The sequence below is a fragment of the Echinops telfairi genome, unplaced genomic scaffold, assembly GCF_000313985.2.
Source record: "Echinops telfairi isolate 266 unplaced genomic scaffold, ASM31398v2 ScPeMD7_7468;HRSCAF=8506_0, whole genome shotgun sequence".
In the NCBI taxonomy this organism is placed as follows: Eukaryota; Metazoa; Chordata; class Mammalia; order Afrosoricida; family Tenrecidae; genus Echinops; species Echinops telfairi.
In genome coordinates, this window is record NW_022111369.1 from 36,999,385 (window position 1) to 37,007,860 (window position 8,476).

Here is an 8,476-nt window from a genome sequence, read left to right on the forward strand (position 1 = left end):
AAAAACAGCAAGCCTCTCTTGTCGCACACACCTTCCTCACTTGACCTTGCTCCATGACACTTCTTTTTGTTTCCTCAAATGAAGAGGGGCATGAAAGGACCGTGATTTGATGATGTAGAAGAGGTGAAGAAAAAAACGAGGGAGGTTCTGTCAGCCATTTAAACAGATGAGTTTGAAAAATGTTTCCAAGAATGGAATTGCATATTTGACAAATTTATTAAGTGTAATGGGGAGTACTTTGAAGGTGGTAAGGTTGTTTTGTAAAATAATTTAAATACATAGCTTTGAAAAAAAATTTTTACTGTTTTTTTTTGGGGGGGGGTACCCCCTCATATGTCTATGAGGCCAAGTTGATTGATTGTGTTGTTTGGTTTTTTTTCCCTGTGCCTTTGTTGAGTTTCTTTATAGTTATTTTGTCCTTCACAGAAAGTGTTTGTGATGGCTAGGGATTATGTCAACTAGATAGTCTTGGCTAAGGGTAGAGGTGGAACTTGATCTATCAATTGCATCATAGACTGATGACACCCCTTTGGTGTCATAAGCCTTTTGGTATAAGAGAGAGAGAGAGACTAAGCAGAATGGAATCCACTTTGGCCCTTCGCCTTTTGCTGGAGTTGGACCTTGTGTCGGATTCCTCGATCTCCTACTGTGTCAACTGCCGATCCCTGGAGCTGTCAGATGGTGAATTAATTCAGCTGGCTTTGGACCTCTGTATCCACCACCCTGTGCCCCCTTCTGTCTCTGCTTCATCATCCTGCCTTCTGTTTATCAGCTTCCATGATTCAGGAGAAACCTGACTTTAACTGGACAAGACTTTACTTCTTTCTACAACTGTGTAGGCCATTTCTTGATATACATCTTTTTATAAACAACACATACAAATGCCACTAGTTTTGTTTCTCTAGAGAACCTAACTGAACACACTGGTAGGTTTAAGCAATTATTCCACAATAATTCCACAATTCTTGTGGAATTACCTATTTCCCCAATTCTGTTAGAATTTGCTTTATGTATGTTGAGGTTCTTTAACTGGGTGCACAGATATTTATTACGGCTATGTCTTCCTATTCAGTCGATCCTTTATTAGTTATATAATATCCTTGCTTTTTGCTTTAAGTCTATCTTGCCAGAAATTAACATTGCTACCATTACTATAGAAGCCATCTTAATACCTAAAAATATGGGATGGCCACATGGAATTATTTCTTTAGACACCTAGTAAGATTTTATATTTGGAAACTTATCTCAATGGTAGCAATCTAGTAACTATTTTGGATAGTAAGACAGGTGAGAATCACTTACAGTTTTTTGGAGATGAATTGTTTTATTATTAGAGTTATTCAGTATTTCTTCTCTTTCCAAAATTGTATCAATAGTTTGTGTCATAATATTTGCTACATCATTCACTTGACTTCTCAGTGTAGAAATATTGTTTTCTCCTTGACTTTTATTGAACTTCATCTATTTGGAAGTAAAATATAATACAGATTTTATTTTCTATAAATGTAATATACTATGCCATATTGTACAAATGAGAATATACGTCTTAAGGACACATTTTACTTGTATTTCATTATAAAGAGTCAACTAACACTCAAATTTTCCCATCCCAATTTTTCAAATTACCTTCTATGTTTTACTAAGGAAATAAAGGAATATACTCATTCAAAAGTAGAGGGACTTTAAAAAATCTAAATTATCAATATAGATAATAGATCCATCGCTTCTTGGCTTTCTGACTGAGATCAAGTGATAATAGATCCATGTAATACCAAATTCACAAGTTACAAAAGAGTATACAGAGAGAAGTAGTTTTTTTCAGAGATTTTCTATGCATTAATAACAATGGCCAATACCAATCTTTTTCAGCCTGGGACTTTGATCTTTATTTCATTTTTGACAACTTTGGTTTACTATGAGAGGAATGACAAATTCAAGAGAAATGGTGATGCATTCATCGTCGAAAAGGACATTTCAAGTTCTATTGTGATAGAATATCCATTTTTTTTTTACAAGGAAATTCAGTTCTACAGTAAGTATTTAAATTTATCCACTATCCATTAATGGTAGTGCTGAAGAGATTGAAGAAGTCTACCAAGTTCTTCCGTCTGAGATGGATCAAACAGACACTCAAGATGCACGGGTAATTATTGATGATTGGGATGGGAAAGTTGGACGCAAGAGTGACTGAAGCACTTGCTGATGAAGAAGATCCAACACTGCAGCCTTACTGATGGATTGTGATTCCGTGTAAAGGAAACCAGGACACTGACAACTGAACCAACCAACAATGTCGTCCCAAGTGGAGGAAAGATTGACGTTGTCAAGGACTTTTTACTTGCAGTCACAATCAGCCCTCATGGAAGCAGCAGGCAAGAGATCACACAATGTACTGCATTATGAAAGACAGAAAGAAAACCCCGACTCGCTGCCATTGAGTCATTCCAACTCATCGCGACTCTCTAGGATAGGGTAGAACTGCCCCTGTGGGTTTCCGAGAGTGGGACTGATTAAGAAAGTGGACCGCTTCATCTATCTCCGCTTCATTTGTCTCCGGCAGAGAGCTGGTGGTTTTGAACTTTGGATCTTGTGTTTAGCAGGCTAATACACATAAGCAATATGCCAGCAGGTGTCCTAGCCTTTTCGTGTATAGGCTTTCCTTAATGCTTTTTCTCCTATGAGATTGATTTGTTAGCTAAATTGGTTTATTTGTCTTGTAGAGCTTCCTATATTCTGAATTTTGCTGACTGCTTCACTCTGGCATTTTTTTAATATGGACTTTGCAAACTGGTAGTTAGATTTAAAGCCTTGGTCTTTGGGGCAAGAATACTTCAAATATGCTCTGTGTATTACTAATTTTGTGGCAACCAGATGTACATAGTGACTGACTGTTTCTCTTTTTATTAGGTTAGGACTAATCAGTGGCCTAAGGTACTCTGAGCCTGATTCACCCCTTGGAATTTCCTTATCCATTTTCATTTAATTTTTTATCAGTGATTTATTTTATTTAGATATTTTATTGGGGATTGAAAATGGTGGCACTTTATTACTCCTTCATTTATTAGACAAAATAGTTTTACAAAGAAAATCACCTTTGTAATCAACTATTTGTTTACTCTGAGAGGCAGTCGGTGGTTTTGAATGGCTGACCCTGCTATACTGCCAGGGTTCCTACTAACAATAAAGATGAAAAGCTGAACTCACGGCCATCGAGTTCATTCGGACTCATAACGCCTCCTGGACAGGGCGGAACTGCCCCTGTGGGATTCTGAGGCTGCAAATCATTTACCTGGAGCAGCTTGAGGTGTCAACTGCTGGCTCTGCGATAAGCAGCCCAAAGAGTAACTGTTACATTCAACGAGTAACCCCCAGTCCCTGCTACATTCAACAAGGCTCCTGAAAAGGGTTATGAACTGTAGTTTTAACTTCATGTAGGTTAACTAATTACGTTTAACTTCTTTCCTGAATTGGGTGAATTTTTCCAGAGCAAACCGGTGTTTCATTCAATATTCATACACATTTTGTTTCATGCCACAATTCATACACCTTTTCTTGCAGTCCCCACTTCTTCCCCTCGTTTCCCATTTCCATGACTTGCAATAATTTTCACTTTCTTTTCAAGCTATTACCTCATTATAAACAAAAGAGTTATGTTTTGAATTTTAGAAATTAAAAAAACATTTTTAATTTGGAAGTATTTAATAATTATGTAATATATTCACATGGTTCCAAAGTAGAATTTAAAAGATAGGATACATTCTGAAAGGTCCACTTTCTTTTTTTTTTTTAAGATTTAAAAGAGTTTAATATAAAAGCCTGTCCCCAAGTTTCTAGAGACCAGCCCGAGAGCGGTCCCGTCGGTCTCATGGGTGCGCGTCTCGGGTCCCAGCGGGTGCATCCCGCGTGCGAAGCCCTTAGCTCGGAGACTCGGGAGCAGGGCCAGGGAAAGGTCCACTTTCTATCCACATCCTTTCAACTTTACTTTATTCTTTACTTCCCTTGCATAAAGGAGCCTTGATACCACTGTTGGGTAAAAGTTAACTTGCTAACTGTAAGGTTGGTGGTTGAAACCTACAAGTTATTCCATGAGAGAAAGATGAAACTGTATAGTCCTATGAACATTTACAGCTCTGGAAACCTTATATAGATAGAGTCGTTATGAGTTCGGACTGACTTGATGGTAGTGAAATTGGATTTTCCCTTGCACAAATAACAATTCAAAATTAGTTTTTGGTTTATTCTTCCCCTGGTTAAAATATTTTTAACCATAAAAAAACAAATGCGTGTACTTGCATTTATTCCTTCCTTCTTAAATGGTTGCTTACAGGATGGCAGGTAACGGTGTATAACATACATACCACACACTTCCTCTACCTGCTTTTTTCACTTGTCAAGAGGGTAGTATGCCTTATCATCATGTAGAGACAATATCATTATTCTTCATAGCTCTGAACTCTTAATTCCTGACTTGTCAGCTTTATTATAATGTTTAGGTGCTAAAAATATGAGGTTACATACCATATATTTTCCTAGTACTTGCTGAAAATCTGCCGCAACTGCATTGGAAGGAGAAAAATGTTCTTCTGACATCAAAGGATCCTGCAAAAAAGTATCACTAACCTGGGGAAATAAAAGGAGATATTTAACATATATAGATCATTTGAACTGGAGATTTTAAGAACAGCTATTCATTAAAAGTAAAGTCTGGCAGGAACCTGAAACTAAATCATATTTCTTCTGGGATACGTTCTATTTAAAGATTCCGTGTTTATGAAAAAAGTACTTGCCCTAGTCTTGTATATGATTGCGCTATAGGATCACAGAGAGTGAAATTTTAAGTATTACTGTGATTCTTTGATACATCTGAGGATTTGACGATATAAGCAGATGTTAACCCCTGGCAAGCAAGGAACGATAGATGAAGCCCACGGTACTTTCTCAGTAAGTACTTGACCCTATCCTTCAAACCCTAGTTACAGGACATTTCAGAATCTCAAGAAGGAATTCTGAGAACTATTTCTACTTAATGTTATATATCTTGGAAATAGTAGTAAAAATCACTTGGCTAGCAATTTTGTGTCATCTGGTTTTGGAAAGGTAGTAGAGTTGGCATGTTTTCCATAATTGGTAGAGCGAAAAAAATTCAGGTTAAGTGACTACCAGTGTTTGGCATCCAGACCTTGGCACTTGTCTAGGAATAAATGTCAAGGTAACTATAATATTTAAGCCTTACAACCTTCAATTCTGTGTGGTTTTCAAGGATAGTAAGATATACTGTAGCTTTCAGAATATTTGGTTATATTTTGAGCTGTGTTAAAGAAACTAGTACATTCAACAGATAAAGTGTATACATGCTTTGTGAATGTGATGGGAGAGTATTAGTAACTTCAGTATAGTTAACTGATTTTTCCATCAATATTTTACCTATTTATCATAAATTAAGTATTTGTGACCAAGTAGATTAGTGTAATATACATTTTAAATTAAGAAATAACATTATCTGGATTATAAATGATCAGAATCATGGCTTAGCCCTAGTCTGACCTTGCCCTTCAAGCGTATAGGTGGTAGCTACAGTAATAGGTGGTATCTACTGTGAGAGTGAATTATGCTTTAAGAAACTTATGAAAGCTCATCTAGCTGCATTAGCACACACATAGATATTTTACCTTTCATAAGTGGGTACCTTAAAAAGTATTGCTACTAGGGTTCCAGGTCATACACAGAGGCTTATTACAAACAAACATGTTTAAACATGTCTTTGTGACCAATGGACAAGTGCAGACAGATTTTCTTAATAATAAACTTGTATTAGGGTGCTTTCAAGAAAAGGAAGATACTTTTTGTGCCATGGGGAAAAAGCGGTTTTGAGGTCAGGACTAATATTAAATTTTTAGCAAAACTCAAGTGGATATCTCAAATCATTGAAGCTCTGCAATAATGTTTAATTGCAGCTCCACATAACAAAAGTTTTTAGATGGACCAAACCTTCTAAGGACAGGCAGGAATGCCTCAAAGACGTACACCTTGAGGAATGAAGAAACTGTGGCTGTCGTGCAGAAAGTGGTGGAAGAAGACCATAGACTACCATCGATGTGGCAGCTACTGGAGCTTACATTTTTAATTATAAGTTACATCTTGGCCTCAGCAAGCTGTTGGATGGATGGATGCCAAAAGTGTTGCTCAAATATTAGCCAGTTCAAAGACCGTATCTTTCCATCATTCTTCTCAGCAAGATGGAAGCTAATGACCATTTTATAGAATGAATTGTAACTGAGGATGAAGCTCAGATTTATCAATACAATCCAGAGAGCAATGTCCAATCAAAACAGTGGATTCTGAGGGGATCTGCTATGCCAATTAAATTCAAGACAGTAATGTCAGCTGTTTGTTTGGATTCCCAAGAGGTAATCTTGATAGATTGTCTCAAAGGATACAGATGATCATGGGGGCTTATTAACAAGAAGTTTTAAGAACACTAAGAACTGCATCGGTGAGAAAAAGACCAGGAAGGGTTTGATGTGGTGCACATTGAAGTGTGCAGCATTCTTTGAGGAAAGGTTACATAAATGGAAACACCACCTTCAAAAGTGGATAAACCTAGATGAAAAACATACTTCATATTTTGATAGTTTTATTTAGTAAAGAGTTCTAGAATTTGTAGCAATATTTTTTATACTTACCCTTATATTTTATATTTCTGGGAAATTTTCAGTTAAAATGTTCCCAACATGTGTTGATTTAAAAAAAATTTATTTATTCATTTCATATGTTGATCTTTAAAAATAAAGTATTTTAATCTAATTCTTATAATTGATCATTATCCTATGTCAAAAGTACTTTTAGGATCAGAGTCTAGAAAATTTTGGTTATTTACCTCTTAATTTATATATTGGTTGTGTATTATATACATATGCTAGTGAAAAATTATTAAACATTGATAAAGGTTATTTTATCTCATTTTGCCAGAATAAAATAAACATATAGAAAGACTATACTAGATCTGAGTGGACCATCACTGCAGACCTTGCGTTAGAGCCTGGAACAGTATGGAAGCACGAGACAGAATGGGGGGAAAGGCTCAGAAACTTCTGAAGATCGTAAGTGACTTCTGCTTTATAGACCGAAGATGAGTGATCTGCTTTTGGTTAGGGATCCTATTACTTATAAACCATATGGGACATATCTCATAGTATTAGCAACTAAAAAATTCCTTAAAGTGGTAGAAGAAATTACTTACTTTTTCAAGAAATATAGATGGTGCTATAGTATCCGATGCATTGTCTGTAGCACATAAGTAAGTGATTCCATCAATAAAGAGAGTATGATAGACATAGCTTTGAAAAGAATACATTCATTTACATGATAATATTAACAAAATGAAATACTTGCACAGTAAATTTTACTTTGTTTTTCATGCTGTCATTCGTTGTATGAAGGCTACACAACCAACTTTTCATAACCAAAATGGAAAATCTTTTCATATATTTAGGGAGAATGGGTAGGAAAGAGGGAACCGATTACATGGAACTGTGTGTGACCTCCTCCCTGGGGGACAGACAACCGAAAAGTGGGTGAAGGGAGACGTCGGACAGGGCAAGATATGACAAAATACCCATTTATAAACTATCAAGGGCTCATGAGGGAGGGGGGAGCGGGGAGGGAGGGGAAAAATGAGGACCTCATGTCGGGGGTTTAAATGGAGAGAAAATGTTTTGAGAAACGATGTACAAATGCGCTTTACACAATTGATGTGTGTATGGATTGGGATAACAGTTGTATGAGCCCCTAATAAAATGTTAAAAAAGAAAAAAACAAATAAAATAAAATAAAATAAAACACTAAAAAAAAATAATAAAGTTTTACAAATAGTGACTATGTATTTAAAATTACATCAATAAGAAGAAATAAACAGAAAACTCTATGATAAAATAGAAAGTTTCACAAATAGTGACTATGTATTTAAAATGACATCATGTATAAGTGTGCTTTACACAATTGATGTATGTATGGATTGTGATGAATTGTATGAGCCCCAATAAAATGACTAAAAAATAAATAAATAAAATGACATCAGTAAGAAGAAATAAGCAAACTCTATGAATATATATATTTAAAGGAGCTCTGATAGGAGCCATTTACATTGTAGGACTAAATCAAGATTCTGATCAAACAGAAAATATTATTTTGGTCACGCACTGATTTTTCAGCTTTCTGTTTGTAAGTAGACAGATCTAATTTGGGCAGTTCTTGGCTTTAGATTATGAATGATTATAATATAAAAGTTGTAAACTGTCAATATGAAATATTCGGGAGAACGGGGTGAACTGAGATGAGGAAAATAAAATTCCCCTTTAGTGCGCGTCTTCTGATGGATCACGCCAACGTCTATCCCTTGATGTTGTGATCCCATCTCAGGATCACTTATAAGAGGTTAGCAGACTCTCAGGAGTACCTTTATCATTTATTGCCCAAC

General features: G+C 35.9%; 1 long non-coding RNA gene across 1 annotated transcript; it reads right to left on the reverse strand.

The window, feature by feature from the left end:
• Positions 1–1,384: 1,384 nt before the first annotated feature.
• On the reverse strand, positions 1,385–7,315 carry LOC123520982. The gene is made up of 3 exons (XR_006679486.1): positions 7,241–7,315; positions 4,519–4,620; positions 1,385–1,461 (listed from the first exon to the last, which is right to left on the reverse strand). It is a non-coding gene; the product is annotated as an uncharacterized LOC123520982 (long non-coding RNA).
• Positions 7,316–8,476: the final 1,161 nt, after the last annotated feature.